The 26,662-nt window shown below is 43.3% G+C and overlaps 22 non-coding genes across 22 annotated transcripts; all 22 read right to left on the bottom strand.

Annotated features, from left to right (window-relative positions):
- Positions 1-788: 788 nt before the first annotated feature.
- On the bottom strand, positions 789-861 carry TRNAV-AAC (transfer RNA valine (anticodon AAC)). Its single transcript has one exon. It is a non-coding gene; the product is annotated as a tRNA-Val (tRNA).
- Positions 862-1,160: 299 nt separating this feature from the next.
- Positions 1,161-1,233, bottom strand: TRNAV-CAC (transfer RNA valine (anticodon CAC)). The gene has a single exon. It is a non-coding gene; the product is annotated as a tRNA-Val (tRNA).
- Positions 1,234-2,276: 1,043 nt separating this feature from the next.
- Positions 2,277-2,349, bottom strand: TRNAV-AAC (transfer RNA valine (anticodon AAC)). The gene has a single exon. It is a non-coding gene; the product is annotated as a tRNA-Val (tRNA).
- A 1,395-nt stretch (positions 2,350-3,744) lies between these two features.
- On the bottom strand, positions 3,745-3,817 carry TRNAV-AAC (transfer RNA valine (anticodon AAC)). Its single transcript has one exon. It is a non-coding gene; the product is annotated as a tRNA-Val (tRNA).
- Positions 3,818-6,841: 3,024 nt separating this feature from the next.
- Positions 6,842-6,914, bottom strand: TRNAV-CAC (transfer RNA valine (anticodon CAC)). The gene has a single exon. It is a non-coding gene; the product is annotated as a tRNA-Val (tRNA).
- A 1,050-nt stretch (positions 6,915-7,964) lies between these two features.
- On the bottom strand, positions 7,965-8,037 carry TRNAV-AAC (transfer RNA valine (anticodon AAC)). The gene has a single exon. It is a non-coding gene; the product is annotated as a tRNA-Val (tRNA).
- A 1,421-nt stretch (positions 8,038-9,458) lies between these two features.
- TRNAV-AAC (transfer RNA valine (anticodon AAC)) lies at positions 9,459-9,531 on the bottom strand. Its single transcript has one exon. It is a non-coding gene; the product is annotated as a tRNA-Val (tRNA).
- Positions 9,532-9,830: 299 nt separating this feature from the next.
- On the bottom strand, positions 9,831-9,903 carry TRNAV-CAC (transfer RNA valine (anticodon CAC)). The gene has a single exon. It is a non-coding gene; the product is annotated as a tRNA-Val (tRNA).
- Positions 9,904-10,952: 1,049 nt separating this feature from the next.
- On the bottom strand, positions 10,953-11,025 carry TRNAV-AAC (transfer RNA valine (anticodon AAC)). The gene has a single exon. It is a non-coding gene; the product is annotated as a tRNA-Val (tRNA).
- Positions 11,026-12,420: 1,395 nt separating this feature from the next.
- TRNAV-AAC (transfer RNA valine (anticodon AAC)) lies at positions 12,421-12,493 on the bottom strand. The gene has a single exon. It is a non-coding gene; the product is annotated as a tRNA-Val (tRNA).
- Positions 12,494-12,792: 299 nt separating this feature from the next.
- TRNAV-CAC (transfer RNA valine (anticodon CAC)) lies at positions 12,793-12,865 on the bottom strand. Its single transcript has one exon. It is a non-coding gene; the product is annotated as a tRNA-Val (tRNA).
- Positions 12,866-13,916: 1,051 nt separating this feature from the next.
- Positions 13,917-13,989, bottom strand: TRNAV-CAC (transfer RNA valine (anticodon CAC)). Its single transcript has one exon. It is a non-coding gene; the product is annotated as a tRNA-Val (tRNA).
- A 299-nt stretch (positions 13,990-14,288) lies between these two features.
- TRNAV-CAC (transfer RNA valine (anticodon CAC)) lies at positions 14,289-14,361 on the bottom strand. Its single transcript has one exon. It is a non-coding gene; the product is annotated as a tRNA-Val (tRNA).
- Positions 14,362-17,012: 2,651 nt separating this feature from the next.
- TRNAV-CAC (transfer RNA valine (anticodon CAC)) lies at positions 17,013-17,085 on the bottom strand. Its single transcript has one exon. It is a non-coding gene; the product is annotated as a tRNA-Val (tRNA).
- A 1,050-nt stretch (positions 17,086-18,135) lies between these two features.
- On the bottom strand, positions 18,136-18,208 carry TRNAV-AAC (transfer RNA valine (anticodon AAC)). Its single transcript has one exon. It is a non-coding gene; the product is annotated as a tRNA-Val (tRNA).
- Positions 18,209-19,603: 1,395 nt separating this feature from the next.
- TRNAV-AAC (transfer RNA valine (anticodon AAC)) lies at positions 19,604-19,676 on the bottom strand. The gene has a single exon. It is a non-coding gene; the product is annotated as a tRNA-Val (tRNA).
- A 1,423-nt stretch (positions 19,677-21,099) lies between these two features.
- TRNAV-CAC (transfer RNA valine (anticodon CAC)) lies at positions 21,100-21,172 on the bottom strand. Its single transcript has one exon. It is a non-coding gene; the product is annotated as a tRNA-Val (tRNA).
- Positions 21,173-21,471: 299 nt separating this feature from the next.
- TRNAV-CAC (transfer RNA valine (anticodon CAC)) lies at positions 21,472-21,544 on the bottom strand. Its single transcript has one exon. It is a non-coding gene; the product is annotated as a tRNA-Val (tRNA).
- Positions 21,545-22,727: 1,183 nt separating this feature from the next.
- Positions 22,728-22,800, bottom strand: TRNAV-CAC (transfer RNA valine (anticodon CAC)). The gene has a single exon. It is a non-coding gene; the product is annotated as a tRNA-Val (tRNA).
- A 1,051-nt stretch (positions 22,801-23,851) lies between these two features.
- TRNAV-AAC (transfer RNA valine (anticodon AAC)) lies at positions 23,852-23,924 on the bottom strand. Its single transcript has one exon. It is a non-coding gene; the product is annotated as a tRNA-Val (tRNA).
- Positions 23,925-24,223: 299 nt separating this feature from the next.
- TRNAV-CAC (transfer RNA valine (anticodon CAC)) lies at positions 24,224-24,296 on the bottom strand. The gene has a single exon. It is a non-coding gene; the product is annotated as a tRNA-Val (tRNA).
- A 1,048-nt stretch (positions 24,297-25,344) lies between these two features.
- On the bottom strand, positions 25,345-25,417 carry TRNAV-AAC (transfer RNA valine (anticodon AAC)). Its single transcript has one exon. It is a non-coding gene; the product is annotated as a tRNA-Val (tRNA).
- Between the last annotated feature and the right edge of the window lie 1,245 nt (positions 25,418-26,662).

The raw sequence follows: 26,662 nt of genomic DNA, 5'->3' as shown, positions 1-26,662 counted from the left end.
CCCCAGGCAGAAGAAAATTAAAAACGCACATTTTTCTAAAGTACCATAAGTGGCCCAAAACACAACATATCCCCATAAATGTTACATCACCCGACAGCTCTGTTCTGGGTGAGCGACATATCCGAAAATCACCCAGATCAGATCAGGGGTTCAGAAATTTCATAGAAGTCATAATTTTGCCCAGGCGAACCCGGGATTTCATGCCCAAAACAGTTCCATAGATTGGCGGCTAAGTGCCGCTGGAGGACCGACCTGGAACCACGAGGTTTTCATGCCGAAAATAGCTCCAGGGCATTCGCGGCAAAGTCCCCTTGAAGTCTATTCATGGTTTAAGTCAATGCGAACAAGATGGCCGCCACCGCGTGTTCCAATGTCGAATGGCGGCCACGTCGACTGTTCGGGAGTTCGAAGAACCATTGTCTAAAGTCCCAATGGCTACAAATAGGCTCTCTCAGCCAAAACAAATTAAAAGGGGCCATAGTCACAGAGCAAAAGGTTGGCAAATATTCCTCTCAAAAAAGCAGTGGCGAGGTCACTTTCGCCACAACTCTATTATGCAAGCTGATCGCTCATGTGAGTAAACATGATTTTCTTGCATTTTTAGTAGAAAATCCATCTCTGAAAGTACAGCGAGCATGAGTTTTGCTTTTGTCGACGGTGATTTTTGCACAAAACCCTTCTCCCATTGTAGGGAATATGACAAAAAGAACAGATGCACTTGAAATTTGCAAAGAGACTTCGAAAAGCCGCATTCTAACAAAAAGGAATCCAAAACAGAACAAAAGCAATGTTTCTGCCCGGTTTCGAACCGGGGACCTTTCGCGTGTTAGGCGAACGTGATAACCACTACACTACAGAAACTACAGCTGTGCACAATCCTGTCGAGACCGGAGTAGCATGCGCCATGTGCAAGCACTGAATGCAAGACAGAAAATGCTGTCTTGCATTTGGTACTTGCACATAGCGCATGCTGATTTAATGAGTGCAATTCAGCTTTTTCTCAGACAACATTAGCTTCAGGTTTTTGGAAACCACTTTATTCAGCTAACAGATCGCTTACGTCTTGCCGAGTATACGTGATTTTTGGATTCATAGTCAAGCAGGTGCATTTCCAATTCAGAAGACTTCTAACGTCAGCAGATTTAGCAAAAATTAAATAATGTTTCTGCCAGGTTTCGAACCTGGGACCTTTCGCGTGTGAGGCGAACATGATAACCACTACACTACAGAAACTGCCACAATGCCGACTTTGCGCAGTAAAATTGGGGGAATGTGCTGCATACCCATTGTATTTAAAAAGTCCCCAGATTCAAATGCCTATTTCCTTCAACCTACATAGAAGAGGAAAACAGTCTGTTGATGTGAAATTGTATTCTTGGCAAAAGTTTGATCTGTCCAGTCAATCATTTCCAAACCTACACACATACAGTAAACAATCCCTCCCCTCTGCCTGTGATATAATTAAGGCAGTTAATGCATTAACTTAATTATCCCCAGGCAGAAGAAAATTAAAAACGCACATTTTTCTAAAGTACCATAAGTGGCCCAAAACACAACATATCCCCATAAATGTTACATCACCCGACAGCTCTGTTCTGGGTGAGCGACATATCCGAAAATCACCCAGATCAGATCAGGGGTTCAGAAATTTCATAGAAGTCATAATTTTGCCCAGGCGAACCCGGGATTTCATGCCCAAAACAGTTCCATAGATTGGCGGCTAAGTGCCGCTGGAGGACCGACCTGCAACCGCGAGGTTTTCATGCCGAAAATAGCTCCAGGGCATTCGCGGCAAAGTCCCCTTGAAGTCTATTCGTTTAAGTCAATGCGAACAAGATGGCCGCCACCGCGTGTTCCAATGTCGAATGGCGGCCACTTCGACTGTTCGGGAGTTCGAAGAACCATTGTCTAAAGTCCCAATGGCCACAAATAGGGTCTCTCAGCCAAAACAAATTAAAAGGGGCCATAGTCACAGAGCAAAAGGTTGGCAAATATTCCTCTCCAAAAACCAGTGGCGAGGTCAGTTTCGCCACAACTCTATTCAGCAAGCTGATCGCTCATGTGAGTAAACATGATTTTCTTGCATTTTTAGTAGAAAATCCATCTCTGAAAGTACAGCGAGCATGAGTTTTGCTTTTGTCGACGGTGATTTTAGCACAAAACCCTTCTCCCATTGTAGGGAATATGACAAAAAGAACAGATGCACTTGAAATTTGCAAAGAGACTTCGAAAAGCCGCATTCTAACAAAAAGGAATCCAAAACAGAACAAAAGCAATGTTTCTGCCCGGTTTCGAACCGGGGACCTTTCGCGTGTTAGGCGAACGTGATAACCACTCCACTACAGAAACTACAGCTGTGCACAATCCTGTCGAGACCGGAGTAGCATGCGCCATGTGCAAGCACTGAATGCAAGACAGAAAATGCTGTCTTGCATTTGGTACTTGCACATAGCGCATGCTGATTTAATGAGTGCAATTCAGCTTTTTCTCAGACAACATTAGCTTCAGGTTTTTGGAAACCACTTTATTCAGCTAACAGATCGCTTACGTCTTGCCGAGTATACGTGATTTTTGGATTCATAGTCAAGCAGGTGCATTTCCAATTCAGAAGACTTCTAACGTCAGCAGATTTAGCAAAAATTAAATAATTTTTCTGCCAGGTTTCGAACGTGATAACCACTACATTACAGAAACTACCACAATACTGACTTTGCGCAGGAAAATTGGGGGAATGTGTTTGCTGCATACCCATCGTATTTAAAAAGTCCCCAGATTCAATTGCCTATTTCCTTCAACATACATAGAAGAAGAAAACAGTCTGTTGATGTGAAATTGTATTCTTGGCAAAAGTTTGATCTGTCCAGTCAATCATTTCCAAACCTACACACATACAGTAAACAATCCCTCCCCTCTGCCTGTTATATAATTAAGGCAGTTAATGCATTAACTTAATTATCCCCAGGCAGAAAAAAATAAAAAACGCACATTTTTCTAAAGTACCATAAGTGGCCCAAAACACAACATATCCCCATAAATGTTACGTCACCCGACAGCTCTGATCTGGGTAAGCGACATATCCGAAAATCACCCAGATCAGATCAGGGGTTCAGAAATTTCATAGAAGTCATCATTTTGCCCAGGCGAACCCGGGATTTCATGCCCAAAACAGTTCCATAGATTGGCGGCTAAGTGCCGCTGGAGGACCGACCTGGAACCGCGAGGTTTTCATGCCGAAAATAGCTCCAGGGCATTCGCGGCAAAGTCCCCTTGAAGTCTATTCGTGGTTTAAGTCAATGCGAACAAGATGGCCGCCACCGCGTGTTCCAATGTCGAATGGCGGCCACGTCGACTGTTCGGGAGTTCGAAGAACCATTGTCTAAAGTCCCAATGGCCACAAATAGGGTCTCTCAGCCAAAACAAATTAAAAGGGGCCATAGTCACAGAGCAAAAGGTTGGCAAATATTCCTCTCCAAAAACCAGTGGCGAGGTCAGTTTCGCCACAACTCTATTCAGCAAGCTGATCGCTCATGTGAGTAAACATGATTTTCTTGCATTTTTAGTAGAAAATCCATCTCTGAAAGTACAGCGAGCATGAGTTTTGCTTTTGTCGACGGTGATTTTAGCACAAAACCCTTCTCCCATTGTAGGGAATATGACAAAAAGAACAGATGCACTTGAAATTTGCAAAGAGACTTCGAAAAGACGCATTCTAACAAAAAGGAATCCAAAACGGAACAAAAGCAATGTTGCTGCCCGGTTTCGAACCAGGGACCTTTCGCGTGTTAGGCGAACGTGATAACCACTACACTACAGAAACTACAGCTGTGCACATCCCTGTTGAGACCGGAGTAGCATGCGCCATGTGCAAGCACTGAATGCAAGACAGAAAATGCTGTCTTGCATTCGGTACTTGCACATGGCGCATGCTGATTTAATGAGTGCAATTCAGCTTTTTCTCAGACAACATTAGCTTCAGGTTTTTGGAAACCACTTTATTCAGCTAACAGATCGCTTACGTCTTGCCGAGTATACGTGATTTTTGGATTCATAGTCAAGCAGGTGCATTTCCAATTCAGAAGACTTCTAACGTCAGCAGATTTAGCAAAAATTAAATAATTTTTCTGCCAGGTTTCGAACGTGATAACCACTACATTACAGAAACTACCACAATACTGACTTTGCGCAGGAAAATTGGGGGAATGTGTTTGCTGCATACCCATCGTATTTAAAAAGTCCCCAGATTCAAATGCCTATTTCCTTCAACATACATAGAAGAAGAAAACAGTCTGTTGATGTGAAATTGTATTCTTGGCAAAAGTTTGATCTGTCCAGTCAATCATTTCCAAACCTACACACATACAGTAAACAATCCCTCCCCTCTGCCTGTGATATAATTAAGGCAGTTAATGCATTAACTTAATTATCCCCAGGCAGAAAAAAATAAAAAACGCACATTTTTCTAAAGTACCATAAGTGGCCCAAAACACAACATATCCCCATAAATGTTACATCATCCGACAGCTCTGATCTGGGTAGGCGACATATCAGAAAATCACCCGGATCAGATCAGGGGTTCAGAAATTTCATAGAAGTCATAATTTTGCCCAGGCGAACCTGGGATTTCATGCCCAAAACAGTTCCATAGATTGGCGGCTAAGTGCCGCTGGAGGACCGACCGGGAACCACGAGGTTTTCATGCCGAAAATAGCTCCAGGGCATTCGTGGCAAAGTCCCCTTGAAGTCTATTCGTGGTTTAAGTCAATGCGAACAAGATGGCCACCACTGCATGTTCCAATGTCGAATGGCGGCCACGTCGACTGTTCGGGAGTTCGAAGAACCATTGTCTAAAGTCCCAATGGCCACAAATAGGGTCTCTCAGCCAAAACAAATTAAAAGGGGCCATAGTCACAGAGCAAAAGGTTGGCACATATTCCTCTCCAAAAACCAGTGGCGAGGTCACTTTCGCCACAACTCTATTCAGCAAGCTGATCGCTCATGTGAGTAAACATGATTTTCTTGCATTTTTAGTAGAAAATCCATCTCTGAAAGTACAGCGAGCATGAGTTTTGCTTTTGTCGACGGTGATTTTTGCACAAAACCCTTCTCCCATTGTAGGGAATATGACAAAAAGAACAGATGCACTTGAAATTTGCAAAGAGACTTCGAAAAGACGCATTCTAACAAAAAGGAATCCAAAACGGAACAAAAGCAATGTTGCTGCCCGGTTTCGAACCACGGACCTTTCGCGTGTTAGGCGAACGTGATAACCACTACACTACAGAAACTACAGCTGTGCACATCCCTGTTGAGACCGGAGTAGCATGCGCCATGTGCAAGCACTGAATGCAAGACAGAAAATGCTGTCTTGCATTCGGTACTTGCACATGGCGCATGCTGATTTAATGAGTGCAATTCAGCTTTTTCTCAGACAACATTAGCTTCAGGTTTTTGGAAACCACTTTATTCAGCTAACAGATCGCTTACGTCTTGCCGAGTATACGTGATTTTTGGATTCATAGTCAAGCAGGTGCATTTCCAATTCAGAAGACTTGTAACGTCAGCAGATTTAGCAAAAATTAAATAATGTTTCTGCCAGGTTTCGAACCTGGGACCTTTCGCGTGTGAGGCGAACATGATAACCACTACACTACATAAACTGCCACAATGCCGACTTTGCGCAGGAAAATTGGGGGAATGTGTTTGCTGCATACCCATCGTATTTAAAAAGTCCCCAGATTCAAATGCCTATTTCCTTCAACATACATAGAAGAAGAAAACAGTCTGTTGATGTGAAATTGTATTCTTGGCAAAAGTTTGATCTGTCCAGTCAATCATTTCCAAACCTACACACATACAGTAAACAATCCCTCCCCTCTGCCTGTGATATAATTAAGGCAGTTAATGCATTAACTTAATTATCCCCAGGCAGAAAAAAAATAAAAAACGCACATTTTTCTAAAGTACCATAAGTGGCCCAAAACACAACATATCCACATAAATGTTACGTCACCCGACAGCTCTGGTCTGGGTAAGCGACATATCCGAAAATCACCCAGATCAGATCAGGGGTTCAGAAATTTCATAGAAGTCATCATTTTGCCCAGGCGAACCCGGGATTTCATGCCCAAAACAGTTCCATAGATTGGCGGCTAAGTGCCGCTGGAGGACCAACCGGGAACCACGAGGTTTTCATGCCGAAAATAGCTCCAGGGCATTCGCGGCAAAGTCCCCTTGAAGTCTATTCGTGGTTTAAGTCAATGCGAACAAGATGAACGCCACCGCGTGTTCCAATGTCGAATGGCGGCCACGTCGACTGTTCGGGAGTTCGAAGAACCATTGTCTAAAGTCCCAATGGCCACAAATAGGGTCTCTCAGCCAAAACAAATTAAAAGGGGCCATAGTCACAGAGCAAAAGGTTGGCAAATATTCCTCTCCAAAAACCAGTGGCGAGGTCAGTTTCGCCACAACTCTATTCAGCAAGCTGATCGCTCATGTGAGTAAACATGATTTTCTTGCATTTTTAGTAGAAATCCATCTCTGAAAGTACAGCGAGCATGAGTTTTGCTTTTGTCAACGGTGATTTTTGCACAAAACCCTTCTCTCATTGTAGGGAATATGACAAAAGAACAAATGCACTTGAAATTTGCAAAGAGACTTCGAAAAACCGCATTCTAACAAAAAGGAATCCAAAACGGAACGAAAGCAATGTTTCTGCCCGGTTTCAGCTAACAGATCGCTTACGTCTTGCCGAGTATACGTGATTTTTGGATTCATAGTCAAGCAGGTGCATTTCCAATTCAGAAGACTTCTAACGTCGGCAGATTTAGCAAATATTAAATAATGTTTCTGCCAGGTTTCGAACCTGGGACCTTTCGCGTGTGAGGCGAACATGATAACCACTACAGTACAGAAACTGCTGCAATGCCAACTTTGCGCAGGAAAATTGTGGGAATGTGTTTGCTGCATACCCATCGTATTTAAAAAGTCCCCAGATTCAAATGCCTATTTCCTTCAACATACATAGAAGAAGAAAACAGTCTGTTGATGTGAAATTGTATTCTTGGCAAAAGTTTGATCTGTCCAGTCAATCATTTCCAAACCTACACACATACAGTAAACAATCCCTCCCCTCTGCCTGTGATATAATTAAGGCAGTTAATGCATTAACTTAATTATCCCCAGGCAGAAAAAAATAAAAAACGCACATTTTTCTAAAGTACCATAAGTGGCCCAAAACACAACATATCCACATAAATGTTACATCACCCGACAGTTCTGATCTGGGTGAGCGACATATCCGAAAATCACGCAGATCAGATCAGGGGTTCAGAAATTTCATAGAAGTCATCATTTTGCCCAGGCGAACCCGGGATTTCATGCCCAAAACAGTTCCATAGATTGGCGGCTAAGTGCCGCTGGAGGACCAACCGGGAACCACGAGGTTTTCATGCCGAAAATAGCTCCAGGGCATTCGCGGCAAAGTCCCCTTGAAGTCTATTCGTGGTTTAAGTCAATGCGAACAAGATGGCCGCCACCGCGTGTTCCAATGTCGAATGGCGGCCACGTCGACTGTTCGGGAGTTCGAAGAACCATTGTCTAAAGTCCCAATGGCCACAAATAGGGTCTCTCAGCCAAAACAAATTAAAAGGGGCCATAGTCACAGAGCAAAAGGTTGGCAAATATTCCTCTCAAAAAAGCAGTGGCGAGGTCACTTTCGCCACAACTCTATTATGCAAGCTGATCGCTCATGTGAGTAAACATGATTTTCTTGCATTTTTAGTAGAAAATCCATCTCTGAAAGTACAGCGAGCATGAGTTTTGCTTTTGTCGACGGTGATTTTTGCACAAAACCCTTCTCCCATTGTAGGGAATATGACAAAAAGAACAGATGCACTTGAAATTTGCAAAGAGACTTCGAAAAGCCGCATTCTAACAAAAAGAAATCCAAAACAGAACAAAAGCAATGTTTCTGCCCGGTTTCGAACCGGGGACCTTTCGCGTGTTAGGCGAACGTGATAACCACTACACTACAGAAACTACAGCTGTGCACATCCATGTTGAGACCGGAGTAGCATGCGCCATGTGCAAGCACTGAATGCAAGACAGAAAATGCTGTCTTGCATTCGGTACTTGCACATGGCGCATGCTGATTTAATGAGTGCAATTCAGCTTTTTCTCAGACAACATTAGCTTCAGGTTTTTGGAAACCACTTTATTCAGCTAACAGATCGCTTACGTCTTGCCGAGTATACGTGATTTTTGGATTCATAGTCAAGCAGGTGCATTTCCAATTCAGAAGACTTCTAACGCCAGCAGATTTAGCAAAAATTACATAATGTTTCTGCCAGGTTTCAACCTGGGACCTTTCGCGTGTGAGGCGAACGTGATAACCACTACACTACAGAAACTGCCACAATGCTGACTTTGCGCAGGAAGATTGGGGGAATGTGTTTGCTGCATACCCATCGTATTTAAAAAGTCCCCAGATTCAAATGCCTATTTCCTTCAACATACATAGAAGAAGAAAACAGTCTGTTGATGTGAAATTGTATTCTTGGCAAAAGTTTGATCTGTCCAGTCAATCATTTCCAAACCTACACACATACAGTAAACAATCCCTCCCCTCTGCCTGTGATATAATTAAGGCAGTTAATGCATTAACTTAATTATCCCCAGGCAGAAAAAAATAAAAAACGCACATTTTTCTAAAGTACCATAAGTGGCCCAAAACACAACATATCCACATAAATGTTACATCACCCGACAGCTCGGATCTGGGTGAGCGACATATCCGAAAATCACCCAGATCACATCAGGGGTTCAGAAATTTCATAGAAGTCATAATTTTGCCCAGGCGAACCCGGGATTTCATGCCCAAAACAGTTCCATAGATTGGCGGCTAAGTGCCGCTGGAGGACCGACCTGGAACCGTGAGGTTTTCATGCCGAAAATAGCTCCAGGGCATTCGCGGCAAAGTCCCCTTGAAGTCTATTCGTGGTTTAAGTCAATGCGAACAAGATGGCCGCCACCGCGTGTTCCAATGTCGAATGGCGGCCACGTCGACTGTTCGGGAGTTCGAAGAACCATTGTCTAAAGTCCCAATGGCCACAAATAGGGTCTCTCAGCCAAAACAAATTAAAAGGGGCCATAGTCACAGAGCAAAAGGTTGGCAAATATTCCTCTCCAAAAACCAGTGGCGAGGTCACTTTCGCCACAACTCTATTCAGCAAGCTGATCGCTCATGTGAGTAAACATGATTTTCTTGCATTTTTAGTAGAAAATCCATCTCTGAAAGTACAGCGAGCATGAGTTTTGCTTTTGTCGACGGTGATTTTTGCACAAAACCCTTCTCCCATTGTAGGGAATATGACAAAAAGAACAGATGCACTTGAAATTTGCAAGGAGACTTCGAAAAGCCGCATTCTAACAAAAAGGAATCCAAAACGTAACAAAAGCAATGTTTCTGCCCGGTTTCGAACCGGGGACCTTTCGCGTGTTAGGCGAACGTGATAACCACTACACTACAGAAACTACAGCTGTGCAGATCCCTGTTGAGACCGGAGTAGCATGCGCCATGTGCAAGCACTGAATGCAAGACAGAAAATGCTGTCTTGCATTCGGTACTTGCACATGGCGCATGCTGATTTAATGAGTGCAATTTAGCTTTTTCTCAGACAACATTAGCTTCAGGTTTTTGGAAACCACTTTATTCAGCTAACAGATCGCTTACGTCTTGCCGAGTATACGTGATTTTTGGATTCATAGTCAAGCAGGTGCATTTCCAATTCAGAAGACTTCTAACGTCAGCAGATTTAGCAAAAATTAAATAATGTTTCTGCCAGGTTTTGAACCTGGGACCTTTCGCGTGTGAGGCGAACGTGATAACCACTACACTACAGAAACTGCCACAATGCCAACTTTGCGCAGGAAAATTGGAGGAATGTGTTTGCTGCATACCCATCGTATTTAAAAAGTCCCCAGATTCAAATGCCTATTTCCTTCAACATACATAGAAGAAGAAAACAGTCTGTTGATGTGAAATTGTATTCTTGGCAAAAGTTTGATCTGTCCAGTCAATCATTTCCAAACCTACACACATACAGCAAACAATCCCTCCCCTCTGCCTGTGATATAATTAAGGCAGTTAATGCATTAACTTAATTATCCCCAGGCAGAAAAAAATAAAAAACGCACATTTTTCTAAAGTACCATAAGTGGCCCAAAACACAACATATCCCCATAAATGTTACATCACCCGACAGCTCTGATCTGGGTGAGCGACATATCCGAAAATCACCCAGATCAGATCAGGGGTTCAGAAATTTCATAGAAGTCATAATTTTGCCCAGGCGAACCCGGGATTTCATGCCCAAAACAGTTCCATAGATTGGCGGCTAAGTGCCGCTGGAGGACCGACCTGGAACCGCGAGGTTTTCATGCCGAAAATAGCTCCAGGGCATTCGCGGCAAAGTCCCCTTGAAGTCTATTCGTGGTTTAAGTCAATGCGAACAAGATGGCCGCCACCGCGTGTTCCAATGTCGAATGGCGGCCACGTCGACTGTTCGGGAGTTCGAAGAACCATGTCTAAAGTCCCAATGGCCACAAATAGGGTCTCTCAGCCAAAACAAATTAAAAGGGGCCATAGTCACAGAGCAAAAGGTTGGCAAATATTCCTCTCCAAAAACCAGTGGCGAGGTCAGTTTCGCCACAACTCTATTCAGCAAGCTGATCGCTCATGTGAGTAAACATGATTTTCTTGCATTTTTAGTAGAAAATCCATCTCTGAAAGTACAGCGAGCATGAGTTTTGCTTTTGTCGATGGTGATTTTAGCACAAAACCCTTCTCCCATTGTAGGGAATATGACAAAAAGAACAGATGCACTTGAAATTTGCAAAGAGACTTCGAAAAGCCGCATTCTAACAAAAAGGAATCCAAAACAGAACAAAAGCAATGTTTCTGCCCGGTTTCGAACCGGGGACCTTTCGCGTGTTAGGCGAACGTGATAACCACTACACTACAGAAACTACAGCTGTGCACAATCCTGTCGAGACCGGAGTAGCATGCGCCATGTGCAAGCACTGAATGCAAGACAGAAAATGCTGTCTTGCATTTGGTACTTGCACATAGCGCATGCTGATTTAATGAGTGCAATTCAGCTTTTTCTCAGACAACATTAGCTTCAGGTTTTTGGAAACCACTTTATTCAGCTAACAGATCGCTTACGTCTTGCCGAGTATACGTGATTTTTGGATTCATAGTCAAGCAGGTGCATTTCCAATTCAGAAGACTTCTAACGTCAGCAGATTTAGCAAAAATTAAATAATTTTTCTGCCAGGTTTCGAACGTGATAACCACTACATTACAGAAACTACCACAATACTGACTTTGCGCAGGAAAATTGGGGGAATGTGTTTGCTGCATACCCATCGTATTTAAAAAGTCCCCAGATTCAAATGCCTATTTCCTTCAACATACATAGAAGAAGAAAACAGTCTGTTGATGTGAAATTGTATTCTTGGCAAAAGTTTGATCTGTCCAGTCAATCATTTCCAAACCTACACACATACAGTAAACAATCCCTCCCCTCTGCCTGTGATATAATTAAGGCAGTTAATGCATTAACTTAATTATCCCCAGGCAGAAAAAAATAAAAAACGCACATTTTTCTAAAGTACCATAAGTGGCCCAAAACACAACATATCCCCATAAATGTTACATCATCCGACAGCTCTGATCTGGGTAGGCGACATATCAGAAAATCACCCGGATCAGATCAGGGGTTCAGAAATTTCATAGAAGTCATAATTTTGCCCAGGCGAACCCGGGATTTCATGCCCAAAACAGTTCCATAGATTGGCGGCTAAGTGCCGCTGGAGGACCGACCGGGAACCACGAGGTTTTCATGCCGAAAATAGCTCCAGGGCATTCGTGGCAAAGTCCCCTTGAAGTCTATTCGTGGTTTAAGTCAATGCGAACAAGATGGCCACCACCGCGTGTTCCAATGTCGAATGGCGGCCACGTCGACTGTTCGGGAGTTCGAAGAACCATTGTCTAAAGTCCCAATGGCCACAAATAGGGTCTCTCAGCCAAAACAAATTAAAAGGGGCCATAGTCACAGAGCAAAAGGTTGGCACATATTCCTCTCCAAAAACCAGTGGCGAGGTCACTTTCGCCACAACTCTATTCAGCAAGCTGATCGCTCATGTGAGTAAACATGATTTTCTTGCATTTTTAGTAGAAAATCCATCTCTGAAAGTACAGCGAGCATGAGTTTTGCTTTTGTCGACGGTGATTTTTGCACAAAACCCTTCTCCCATTGTAGGGAATATGACAAAAAGAACAGATGCACTTGAAATTTGCAAAGAGACTTCGAAAAGACGCATTCTAACAAAAAGGAATCCAAAACGGAACAAAAGCAATGTTGCTGCCCGGTTTCGAACCAGGGACCTTTCGCGTGTTAGGCGAACGTGATAACCACTACACTACAGAAACTACAGCTGTGCACATCCCTGTTGAGACCGGAGTAGCATGCGCCATGTGCAAGCACTGAATGCAAGACAGAAAATGCTGTCTTGCATTCGGTACTTGCACATGGCGCATGCTGATTTAATGAGTGCAATTCAGCTTTTTCTCAGACAACATTAGCTTCAGGTTTTTGGAAACCACTTTATTCAGCTAACAGATCGCTTACGTCTTGCCGAGTATACGTGATTTTTGGATTCATAGTCAAGCAGGTGCATTTCCAATTCAGAAGACTTGTAACGTCAGCAGATTTAGCAAAAATTAAATAATGTTTCTGCCAGGTTTCGAACCTGGGACCTTTCGCGTGTGAGGCGAACGTGATAACCACTACACTACATAAACTGCCACAATGCCGACTTTGCGCAGGAAAATTGGGGGAATGTGTTTGCTGCATACCCATCGTATTTAAAAAGTCCCCAGATTCAAATGCCTATTTCCTTCAACATACATAGAAGAAGAAAACAGTCTGTTGATGTGAAATTGTATTCTTGGCAAAAGTTTGATCTGTCCAGTCAATCATTTCCAAACCTACACACATACAGTAAACAATCCCTCCCCTCTGCCTGTGATATAATTAAGGCAGTTAATGCATTAACTTAATTATCCCCAGGCAGAAAAAAAATAAAAAACGCACATTTTTCTAAAGTACCATAAGTGGCCCAAAACACAACATATCCACATAAATGTTACGTCACCCGACAGCTCTGATCTGGGTAAGCGACATATCCGAAAATCACCCAGATCAGATCAGGCGTTCAGAAATTAAATAGAAGTCATAATTTTGCCCAGGCAAACCCGGGATTTCCTGCCCAAAACAGTTCCATAGATTGGCGGCAATCTGCCGCTGGAGGACCGACCTGGAACCGCGAGGTTTTCATGCCGAAAATAGCTCCAGGGCATTCGCGGCAAAGTCCCCTTGAAGTCTATTCGTGGTTTAAGTCAATGCGAACAAGATGGCTGCCACCGCGTGTTCCAATGTCGAATGGCGGCCACGTCGACTGTTCGGGAGTTCGAAGAACCATTGTCTAAAGTCCCAATGGCCACAAATAGGGTCTCTCAGCCAAAACAAATTAAAAGGGGCCATAGTCACAGAGCAAAAGGTTGGCAAATATTCCTCTCCAAAAACCAGTGGCGAGGTCACTTTCGCCACAACTCTATTCAGCAAGCTGATCGCTCATGTGAGTAAACATGATTTTCTTGCATTTTTAGTAGAAAATCCATCTCTGAAAGTACAGCGAGCATGAGTTTTGCTTTTGTCGACGGTGATTTTTGCACAAAACCCTTCTCCCATTGTAGGGAATATGACAAAAAGAACAGATGCACTTGAAATTTGCAAAGAGACTTCGAAAAGCCGCATTCTAACAAAAAGGAATCCAAAACAGAACAAAAGCAATGTTTCTGCTCGGTTTTGAACCGGGGACCTTTCGCGTGTGAGGCGAACGTGATAACCACTACACTACAGAAACTACAGCTGTGCAAATCCATGTTGAGACCGGAATAGCATGCGCCATGTGCAAGCACTGAATGCAAGACAGAAAATGCTGTCTTGCATTCGGTACTTGCACATGGCGCATGCTGATTTAATGAGTGCAATTCAGCTTTTTCTCAGACAACATTAGCTTCAGGTTTTTGGAAACCACTTTATTCAGCTAACAGATCGCTTACGTCTTGCCGAGTATACGTGATTTTTGGATTCATAGTCAAGCAGGTGCATTTCCAATTCAGAAGACTTCTAACGTCGGCAGATTTAGCAAAAATTAAATAATGTTTCTGCCAGGTTTCGAACCTGGGACCTTTCACGTGTGAGGCGAACGTGATAACCACTACACTACAGAAACTGCCACAATGCTGACTTTGCACAGGAAAATTGGGGGAATGTGTTTGCTGCATACCCATCGTATTTAAAAAGTCCCCAGATTCAAATGCCTATTTCCTTCAACATACATAGAAGAAGAAAACAGTCTGTTGATGTGAAATTGTATTCTTGGCAAAAGTTTGATCTGTCCAGTCAATCATTTCCAAACCTACACACATACAGCAAACAATCCCTCCCCTCTGCCTGTGATATAATTAAGGCAGTTAATGCATTAACTTAATTATCCCCAGGCAGAAAAAATAAAAAACGCAAATTTTTCTAAAGTACCATAAGTGGCCCAAAACACAACATATCCCCATAAATGTTACATCACCAGACAGCTCTGATCTGGGTGAGCGACATATCCGAAAATCACCCAGATCAGATCAGGGGTTCAGAAATTTCATAGAAGTCATCATTTTGCCCAGGCGAACCCGGGATTTCATGCCCAAAACAGTTCCATAGATTGGCGGCTAAGTGCCGCTGGAGGACCGACCTGGAACCGCGAGGTTTTCATGCCGAAAATAGCTCCAGGGCATTCGCGGCAAAGTCCCCTTGAAGTCTATTCGTGGTTTAAGTCAATGCGAACAAGATGTCCGCCACCGCGTGTTCCAATGTCGAATGGCGGCCACGTCGACTGTTCGGGAGTTCGAAGAACCATTGTCTAAAGTCCCAATGGCCACAAATAGGGTCTCTCAGCCAAAACAAATTAAAAGGGGCCATAGTCACAGAGCAAAAGGTTGGCAAATATTCCTCTCCAAAAACCAGTGGCGAGGTCAGTTTCGCCACAACTCTATTCAGCAAGCTGATCGCTCATGTGAGTAAACATGATTTTCTTGCATTTTTAGTAGAAAATCCATCTCTGAAAGTACAGCGAGCATGAGTTTTGCTTTTGTCGACGGTGATTTTAGCACAAAACCCTTCTCCCATTGTAGGGAATATGACAAAAAGAACAGATGCACTTGAAATTTGCAAAGAGACTTCGAAAAGACGCATTCTAACAAAAAGGAATCCAAAACGGAACAAAAGCAATGTTGCTGCCCGGTTTCGAACCAGGGACCTTTCGCGTGTTAGGCGAACGAGATAACCACTACACTACAGAAACTACAGCTGTGCACATCCCTGTTGAGACCGGAGTAGCATGCGCCATGTGCAAGCACTGAATGCAAGACAGAAAATGCTGTCTTGCATTCGGTACTTGCACATGGCGCATGCTGATTTAATGAGTGCAATTCAGCTTTTTCTCAGACAACATTAGCTTCAGGTTTTTGGAAACCACTTTATTCAGCTAACAGATCGCTTACGTCTTGCCGAGTATACGTGATTTTTGGATTCATAGTCAAGCAGGTGCATTTCCAATTCAGAAGACTTCTAACGTCAGCAGATTTAGCAAAAATTAAATAATTTTTCTGCCAGGTTTCGAACGTGATAACCACTACATTACAGAAACTACCACAATACTGACTTTGCGCAGGAAAATTGGGGGAATGTGTTTGCTGCATACCCATCGTATTTAAAAAGTCCCCAGATTCAAATGCCTATTTCCTTCAACATACATAGAAGAAGAAAACAGTCTGTTGATGTGAAATTGTATTCTTGGCAAAAGTTTGATCTGTCCAGTCAATCATTTCCAAACCTACACACATACAGTAAACAATCCCTCCCCTCTGCCTGTGATATAATTAAGGCAGTTAATGCATTAACTTAATTATCCCCAGGCAGAAAAAAAATAAAAAACGCACATTTTTCTAAAGTACCATAAGTGGCCCAAAACACAACATATCCACATAAATGTTACGTCACCCGACAGCTCTGATCTGGGTAAGCGACATATCCGAAAATCACCCAGATCAGATCAGGGGTTCAGAAATTTCATAGAAGTCATCATTTTGCCCAGGCGAACCCGGGATTTCATGCCCAAAACAGTTCCATAGATTGGCGGCTAAGTGCCGCTGGAGGACCAACCGGGAACCACGAGGTTTTCATGCCGAAAATAGCTCCAGGGCATTCGCGGCAAAGTCCCCTTGAAGTCTATTCGTGGTTTAAGTCAATGCGAACAAGATGTCCGCCACCGCGTGTTCCAATGTCGAATGGCGGCCACGTCGACTGTTCGGGAGTTCGAAGAACCATTGTCTAAAGTCCCAATGGCCACAAATAGGGTCTCTCAGCCAAAACAAATTAAAAGGGGCCATAGTCACAGAGCAAAAGGTTGGCAAATATTCCTCTCCAAAAACCAGTGGCGAGGTCAGTTTCGCCACAACTCTATTCAGCAAGCTGATCGCTCATGTGAGTAAACATGATTTTCTTGCATTTTTAGTAGAAATCCATCTCTGAAAGTACAGCGAGCATGAGTTTTGCTTTTGTCAACGGTGATTTTTGCACAAAACCCTTCTCTCATTGTAGGGAATATGACAAAAGAACAAATGCACTTGAAATTTGCAAAGAGACTTCGAAAAACCGCATTCTAACAAAAAGGAATCCAAAACGGAACGAAAGCAATGTTTCTGCCCGGTTTCAGCTAACAGATCGCTTACGTCTTGCCGAGTATACGTGATTTTTGGATTCATAGTCAAGCAGGTGCATTTCCAATTCAGAAGACTTCTAACGTCGGCAGATTTAGCAAATATTAAATAATGTTTCTGCCAGGTTTCGAACCTGGGACCTTTCGCGTGTGAGGCGAACATGATAACCACTACAGTACAGAAACTGCCGCAATGCCAACTTTGCGCAGGAAAATTGTGGGAATGTGTTTGCTGCATACCCATCGTATTTAAAAAGTCCCCAGATTCAAATGCCTATTTCCTTCAACATACATAGAAGAAGAAAACAGTCTGTTGATGTGAAATTGTATTCTTGGCAAAAGTTTGATCTGTCCAGTCAATCATTTCCAAACCTGCACACATACAGTAAACAATCCCTCCCCTCTGCCTGTGATATAATTAAGGCAGTTAATGCATTAACTTAATTATCCCCAGGCAGAAAAAAATAAAAAACGCACATTTTTCTAAAGTACCATAAGTGGCCCAAAACACAACATATCCCCATAAATGTTACATCACCCGACAGCTCTGATCTGGGTGAGCGACATATCCGAAAATCACCCAGATCAGATCAGGGGTTCAGAAATTTAATAGAAGTCATAATTTTGCCCAGGCGAACCCGGGATTTCATGCCCAAAACAGTTCCATAGATTGGCGGCTAAGTGCCGCTGGAGGACCGACCTGGAACCGCGAGGTTTTCATGCCGAAAATAGCTCCAGGGCATTCGCGGCAAAGTCCCCTTGAAGTCTATTCGTGGTTTAAGTCAATGCGAACAAGATGGCTGCCACCGCGTGTTCCAATGTCGAATGACGGCCACGTCGACTGTTCGGGAGTTCGAAGAACCATTGTCTAAAGTCCCAATGGCCACAAATAGGGTCTCTCAGCCAAAACAAATTAAAAGGGGCCATAGTCACAGAGCAAAAGGTTGGCAAATATTCCTCTCCAAAAACCAGTGGCGAGGTCAGTTTCGCCACAACTCTATTCAGCAAGCTGATCGCTCATGTGAGTAAACATGATTTTCTTGCATTTTTAGTAGAAAATCCATCTCTGAAAGTACAGCGAGCATGAGTTTTGCTTTTGTCGATGGTGATTTTAGCACAAAACCCTTCTCCCATTGTAGGGAATATGACAAAAAGAACAGATGCACTTGAAATTTGCAAAGAGACTTCGAAAAGCCGCATTCTAACAAAAAGGAATCCAAAACAGAACAAAAGCAATGTTTCTGCCCGGTTTCGAACCGGGGACCTTTCGCGTGTTAGGCGAACGTGATAACCACTACACTACAGAAACTACAGCTGTGCACAATCCTGTCGAGACCGGAGTAGCATGCGCCATGTGCAAGCACTGAATGCAAGACAGAAAATGCTGTCTTGCATTTGGTACTTGCACATAGCGCATGCTGATTTAATGAGTGCAATTCAGCTTTTTCTCAGACAACATTAGCTTCAGGTTTTTGGAAACCACTTCATTCAGCTAACAGATCGCTTACGTCTTGCCGAGTATACGTGATTTTTGGATTCATAGTCAAGCAGGTGCATTTCCAATTCAGAAGACTTCTAACGTCAGCAGATTTAGCAAAAATTAAATAATTTTTCTGCCAGGTTTCGAACGTGATAACCACTACATTACAGAAACTACCACAATACTGACTTTGCGCAGGAAAATTGGGGGAATGTGTTTGCTGCATACCCATCGTATTTAAAAAGTCCCCAGATTCAAATGCCTATTTCCTTCAACATACATAGAAGAAGAAAACAGTCTGTTGATGTGAAATTGTATTCTTGGCAAAAGTTTGATCTGTCCAGTCAATCATTTCCAAACCTACACACATACAGTAAACAATCCCTCCCCTCTGCCTGTGATATAATTAAGGCAGTTAATGCATTAACTTAATTATCCCCAGGCAGAAAAAAATAAAAAACGCACATTTTTCTAAAGTACCATAAGTGGCCCAAAACACAACATATCCCCATAAATGTTACATCATCCGACAGCTCTGATCTGGGTAGGCGACATATCAGAAAATCACCCGGATCAGATCAGGGGTTCAGAAATTTCATAGAAGTCATAATTTTGCCCAGGCGAACCCGGGATTTCATGCCCAAAACAGTTCCATAGATTGGCGGCTAAGTGCCGCTGGAGGACCGACCGTGAACCACGAGGTTTTCATGCCGAAAATAGCTCCACTGCATTCGTGGCAAAGTCCCCTTGAAGTCTATTCGTGGTTTAAGTCAATGCGAACAAGATGGCCACCACCGCGTGTTCCAATGTCGAATGGCGGCCACGTCGACTGTTCGGGAGTTCGAAGAACCATTGTCTAAAGTCCCAATGGCCACAAATAGGGTCTCTCAGCCAAAACAAATTAAAAGGGGCCATAGTCACAGAGCAAAAGGTTGGCACATATTCCTCTCCAAAAACCAGTGGCGAGGTCACTTTCGCCACAACTCTATTCAGCAAGCTGATCGCTCATGTGAGTAAACATGATTTTCTTGCATTTTTAGTAGAAAATCCATCTCTGAAAGTACAGCGAGCATGAGTTTTGCTTTTGTCGACGGTGATTTTTGCACAAAACCCTTCTCCCATTGTAGGGAATATGACAAAAAGAACAGATGCACTTGAAATTTGCAAAGAGACTTCGAAAAGACGCATTCTAACAAAAAGGAATCCAAAACGGAACAAAAGCAATGTTGCTGCCCGGTTTCGAACCAGGGACCTTTCGCGTGTTAGGCGAACGTGATAACCACTACACTACAGAAACTACAGCTGTGCACATCCCTGTTGAGACCGGAGTAGCATGCGCCATGTGCAAGCACTGAATGCAAGACAGAAAATGCTGTCTTGCATTCGGTACTTGCACATGGCGCATGCTGATTTAATGAGTGCAATTCAGCTTTTTCTCAGACAACATTAGCTTCAGGTTTTTGGAAACCACTTTATTCAGCTAACAGATCGCTTACGTCTTGCCGAGTATACGTGATTTTTGGATTCATAGTCAAGCAGGTGCATTTCCAATTCAGAAGACTTCTAACGTCAGCAGATTTAGCAAAAATTAAATAATGTTTCTGCCAGGTTTTGAACCTGGGACCTTTCGCGTGTGAGGCGAACGTGATAACCACTACACTACATAAACTGCCACAATGCCGACTTTGCGCAGGAAAATTGGGGGAATGTGTTTGCTGCATACCCATCGTATTTAAAAAGTCCCCAGATTCAAATGCCTATTTCCTTCAACATACATAGAAGAAGAAAACAGTCTGTTGATGTGAAATTGTATTCTTGGCAAAAGTTTGATCTGTCCAGTCAATCATTTCCAAACCTACACACATACAGTAAACAATCCCTCCCCTCTGCCTGTGATATAATTAAGGCAGTTAATGCATTAACTTAATTATCCCCAGGCAGAAAAAAAATAAAAAACGCACATTTTTCTAAAGTACCATAAGTGGCCCAAAACACAACATATCCACATAAATGTTACGTCACCCGACAGCTCTGATCTGGGTAAGCGACATATCCGAAAATCACCCAGATCAGATCAGGCGTTCATAAATTAAATAGAAGTCATAATTTTGCCCAGGCAAACCCGGGATTTCCTGCCCAAAACAGTTCCATAGATTGGCGGCAATCTGCCGCTGGAGGACCGACCTGGAACCGCGAGGTTTTCATGCCGAAAATAGCTCCAGGGCATTCGCGGCAAAGTCCCCTTGAAGTCTATTCGTGGTTTAAGTCAATGCGAACAAGATGGCTGCCACCGCGTGTTCCAATGTCGAATGGCGGCCACGTCGACTGTTCGGGAGTTCGAAGAACCATTGTCTAAAGTCCCAATGGCCACAAATAGGGTCTCTCAGCCAAAACAAATTAAAAGGGGCCATAGTCACAGAGCAAAAGGTTGGCAAATATTCCTCTCCAAAAACCAGTGGCGAGGTCACTTTCGCCACAACTCTATTCAGCAAGCTGATCGCTCATGTGAGTAAACATGATTTTCTTGCATTTTTAGTAGAAAATCCATCTCTGAAAGTACAGCGAGCATGAGTTTTGCTTTTGTCGACGGTGATTTTTGCACAAAACCCTTCTCCCATTGTAGGGAATATGACAAAAAGAACAGATGCACTTGAAATTTGCAAAGAGACTTCGAAAAGCCGCATTCTAACAAAAAGGAATCCAAAACAGAACAAAAGCAATGTTTCTGCTCGGTTTTGAACCGGGGACCTTTCGCGTGTGAGGCGAACGTGATAACCACTACACTACAGAAACTACAGCTGTGCAAATCCATGTTGAGACCGGAATAGCATGCGCCATGTGCAAGCACTGAATGCAAGACAGAAAATGCTGTCTTGCATTCGGTACTTGCACATGGCGCATGCTGATTTAATGAGTGCAATTCAGCTTTTTCTCAGACAACATTAGCTTCAGGTTTTTGGAAACCACTTTATTCAGCTAACAGATCGCTTACGTCTTGCCGAGTATACGTGATTTTTGGATTCATAGTCAAGCAGGTGCATTTCCAATTCAGAAGACTTCTAACGTCGGCAGATTTAGCAAAAATTAAATAATGTTTCTGCCAGGTTTCGAACCTGGGACCTTTCACGTGTGAGGCGAACGTGATAACCACTACACTACAGAAACTGCCACAATGCCGACTTTGCACAGGAAAATTGGGGGAATGTGTTTGCTGCATACCCATCGTATTTAAAAAGTCCCCAGATTCAAATGCCTATTTCCTTCAACATACATAGAAGAAGAAAACAGTCTGTTGATGTGAAATTGTATTCTTGGCAAAAGTTTGATCTGTCCAGTCAATCATTTCCAAACCTACACACATACAGCAAACAATCCCTCCCCTCTGCCTGTGATATAATTAAGGCAGTTAATGCATTAACTTAATTATCCCCAGGCAGAAAAAATAAAAAACGCAAATTTTTCTAAAGTACCATAAGTGGCCCAAAACACAACATATCCCCATAAATGTTACATCACCAGACAGCTCTGATCTGGGTGAGCGACATATCCGAAAATCACCCAGATCAGATCAGGGGTTCAGAAATTTCATAGAAGTCATCATTTTGCCCAGGCGAACCCGGGATTTCATGCCCAAAACAGTTCCATAGATTGGCGGCTAAGTGCCGCTGGAGGACCGACCTGGAACCGCGAGGTTTTCATGCCGAAAATAGCTCCAGGGCATTCGCGGCAAAGTCCCCTTGAAGTCTATTCGTGGTTTAAGTCAATGCGAACAAGATGTCCGCCACCGCGTGTTCCAATGTCGAATGGCGGCCACGTCGACTGTTCGGGAGTTCGAAGAACCATTGTCTAAAGTCCCAATGGCCACAAATAGGGTCTCTCAGCCAAAACAAATTAAAAGGGGCCATAGTCACAGAGCAAAAGGTTGGCAAATATTCCTCTCCAAAAACCAGTGGCGAGGTCAGTTTCGCCACAACTCTATTCAGCAAGCTGATCGCTCATGTGAGTAAACATGATTTTCTTGCATTTTTAGTAGAAAATCCATCTCTGAAAGTACAGCGAGCATGAGTTTTGCTTTTGTCAACGGTGATTTTTGCACAAAACCCTTCTCTCATTGTAGGGAATATGACAAAAGAACAGATGCACTTGAAATTTGCAAAGAGACTTCGAAAAACCGCATTCTAACAAAAAGGAATCCAAAACGGAACGAAAGCAATGTTTCTGCCCGGTTTCAGCTAACAGATCGCTTACGTCTTGCCGAGTATACGTGATTTTTGGATTCATAGTCAAGCAGGTGCATTTCCAATTCAGAAGACTTCTAACGTCGGCAGATTTAGCAAATATTAAATAATGTTTCTGCCAGGTTTCGAACCTGGGACCTTTCGCGTGTGAGGCGAACATGATAACCACTACACTACAGAAACTGCCACAATGCCAACTTTGTGCAGGAAAATTGTGGGAATGTGTTTGCTGCATACCCATCGTATTTAAAAAGTCCCCAGATTCAAATGCCTATTTCCTTCAACATACATAGAAGAAGAAAACAGTCTGTTGATGTGAAATTGTATTCTTGGCAAAAGTTTGATCTGTCCAGTCAATCATTTCCAAACCTACACACATACAGCAAACAATCCCTCCCCTCTGCCTGTGATATAATTAAGGCAGTTAATGCATTAACTTAATTATCCCCAGGCAGAAAAAAATAAAAAAAAGCACAGTTTTCTAAAGTACCATAAGTGGCCGAAAACACAACATATCCCCATAAATGTTACATCACCCGACAGCTCTGATCTGGGTGAGCGACATATCCGAAAATCACCCAGATCAGATCAGGGGTTCAGAAATTTCATAGAAGTCATAATTTTGCCCAGGCGAACCCGGGATTTCATGCCCAAAACAGTTCCATAGATTGGCGGCTAAGTGCCGCTGGAGGACCGACCTGGAACCGCGAGGTTTTCATGGCGAAAATAGCTCCAGGGCATTCGCGGCAAAGTCCCCTTGAAGTCTATTCGTGGTTTAAGTCAATACGAACAAGATGGCCGCCACCGCGTGTTCCAATGTCGAATGGCGGCCCCGTCAAATGTTCGGGAGTTCGAAGAACCATTGTCTAAAGTCCCAATGGCCACAAATAGGGTCTCTCAGCCAAAACAAATTAAAAGGGGCCATAGTCACAGAGCAAAAGGTTGGCAAATATTCCTCTCCAAAAACCAGTGGCGAGGTCACTTTCGCCACAACTCTATTCAGCAAGCTGATCGCTCATGTGAGTAAACATGATTTTCTTGCATTTTTAGTAGAAAATCCATCTCTGAAAGTACAGCGAGCATGAGTTTTGCTTTTGTCGACGGTGATTTTTGCACAAAACCCTTCTCCCATTGTAGGGAATATGACAAAAAGAACAGATGCACTTGAAATTTGCAAAGAGACTTCGAAAAGCCGCATTCTAACAAAAAGGAATCCAAAACAGAACAAAAGCAATGTTTCTGCCCGGTTTCGAACCGGGGACCTTACGCGTGTTAGGCGAACGTGATAACCACTACACTACAGAAACTTCAGCTGCGCAGACCCATGTTGAGACCGGAATAGCATGCGCCATGTGCAAGCACTGAATGCAAGACAGAAAATGCTGTCTTGCATTCGGTACTTGCACATGGCGCATGCTGATTTAATGAGTGCAATTCAGCTTTTTCTCAGACAACATTAGCTTCAGGTTTTTGGAAACCACTTTATTCAGCTAACAGATCGCTTACGTCTTGCCGAGTATACGTGATTTTTGGATTCATAGTCAAGCAGGTGTATTTCCAATTCAGAAGACTTCTAACGTCGGCAGATTTAGCAAAAATTAAATAATGTTTCTGCCAGGTTTCGAACCTGGGACCTTTCGCGTGTGAGGCGAACGTGATAACCACTACACTACAGAAACTGCCACAATGCCGACTTTGCACAGGAAAATTGGGGGAATGTGTTTGCTGCATACCCATCGTATTTAAAAAGTCCCCAGATTCAAATGCCTATTTCCTTCAACATACATAGAAGAAGAAAACAGTCTGTTGATGTGAAATTGTATTCTTGGCAAAAGTTTGATCTGTCCAGTCAATCATTTCCAAACCTACACACATACAGCAAACAATCCCTCCCCTCTGCCTGTGATATAATTAAGGCAGTTAATGCATTAACTTAATTATCCCCAGGCAGAAAAAATTAAAAACGCACATTTTCTAAAGTACCATAAGTGGCCCAAAACACAACATATCCCCATGAATGTTACATCACCAGACAGCTCTGATCTGGGTGAGCGACATATCCGAAAATCACCCAGATCAGATCAGGGGTTCAGAAATTTCATAGAAGTCATAATTTTGCCCAGGCGAACCCGGGATTTCATGCCCAAAACAGTTCCATAGATTGGCGGCTAAGTGCCGCTGGAGGACCGACCGGGAACCGCGAGGTTTTCATGCCGAAAATAGCTCCAGGGCATTCGCGGCAAAGTCCCCTTGAAGTTTATTCGTGGTTTAAGTCAATGCGAACAAGATGGCCGCCACCGCGTGTTCCAATGTCGAATGGCGGCCACGTCGACTGTTCGGGAGTTCGAAGAACCATTGTCTAAAGTCCCAATGGCCACAAATAGGGTCTCTCAGCCAAAACAAATTAAAAGGGGCCATAGTCACAGAGCAAAAGGTTGGCAAATATTCCTCTCCAAAAACCAGTGGCGAGGTCACTTTCGCCACAACTCTATTCAGCAAGCTGATCGCTCATGTGAGTAAACATGATTTTCTTGCATTTTTAGTAGAGAATCCATCTCTGAAAATACGGCGAGCATGAGTTTTGCTTTTGTCGACGGTGATTTTTGCACAAAACCCTTCTCCCATTGTAGGGAATATGACAAAAAGAACAGATGCACTTGAAATTTGCAAAGAGACTTCGAAAAGCCGCATTCTAACAAAAAGGAATCCAAAACAGAACAAAAGCAATGTTTCTGCCCGGTTTCGAACCGGGGACCTTTCGCGTGTTAGGCGAACGTGATAACCACTACACTACAGAAACTACAACTGTGCACATCCATGTTGAGACCGGAGTAGCATGCGCCATGTGCAAGCACTGAATGCAAGACAGAAAATGCTGTCTTGCATTCGGTACTTGCACATGGCGCATGCTGATTTAATGAGTGCAATTCAGCTTTTTCTCAGACAACATTAGCTTCAGGTTTTTGGAAACCACTTTATTCAGCTAACAGATCGCTTACGTCTTGCCGAGTATACGTGATTTTTGGATTCATAGTCAAGCAGGTGCATTTCCAATTCAGAAGACTTCTAACGTCGGCAGATTTAGCAAAAATTAAATAATGTTTCTGCCAGGTTTCGAACCTGGGACCTTTCGCGTGTGAGGCGCACGTGATAACCAATACACTACAGAAACTGCCACAATGCTGACTTTGCGCAGGAAAAGTGGGGGAATGTGTTTGCTGCACACCCATCGTATTTAAAAAGTCCCCAGATTCAAATGCCTATTTCCTTCAACATGCATAGAAGAAGAAAACAGTCTGTTGATGTGAAATTGTATTCTTGGCAAAAGTTTGATCTGTCCAGTCAATCATTTCCAAACCTACACACATACAGCAAACAATCCCTCCCCTCTGCCTGTGATATAATTAAGGCAGTTAATGCATTAACTTAATTATCCCCAGGCAGAAAAAATAAAAAACGCACATTTTTCTAAAGTACCATAAGTGGCCCAAAACACAACATATCCCCATGAATGTTACATCACCAGACAGCTCTGATCTGGGTGAGCGACATATCCGAAAATCACCCAGATCAGATCAGGGGTTCAGAAATTTCATAGAAGTCATAATTTTGCCCAGGCGAACCCGGGATTTCATGCCCAAAACAGTTCCATAGATTGGCGGCTAAGTGCCGCTGGAGGACCGACCGGGAACCGCGAGGTTTTCATGCCGAAAATAGCTCCAGGGCATTCGCGGCAAAGTCCCCTTGAAGTTTATTCGTGGTTTAAGTCAATGCGAACAAGATGGCCGCCACCGCGTGTTCCAATGTCGAATGGCGGCCACGTCGACTGTTCGGGAGTTCGAAGAACCATTGTCTAAAGTCCCAATGGCCACAAATAGGGTCTCTCAGCCAAAACAAATTAAAAGGGGCCATAGTCACAGAGCAAAAGGTTGGCAAATATTCCTCTCCAAAAACCAGTGGCGAGGTCACTTTCGCCACAACTCTATTCAGCAAGCTGATCGCTCATGTGAGTAAACATGATTTTCTTGCATTTTTAGTAGAGAAT

The sequence above is a fragment of the Pelobates fuscus genome, chromosome 2 (genome assembly GCF_036172605.1).
Source record: "Pelobates fuscus isolate aPelFus1 chromosome 2, aPelFus1.pri, whole genome shotgun sequence".
Lineage (NCBI taxonomy): Eukaryota > Metazoa > Chordata > Amphibia > Anura > Pelobatidae > Pelobates > Pelobates fuscus.
Note: the sequence above shows the minus strand (reverse complement) of the source record. Positions and strands in the feature narration are given on the sequence as shown.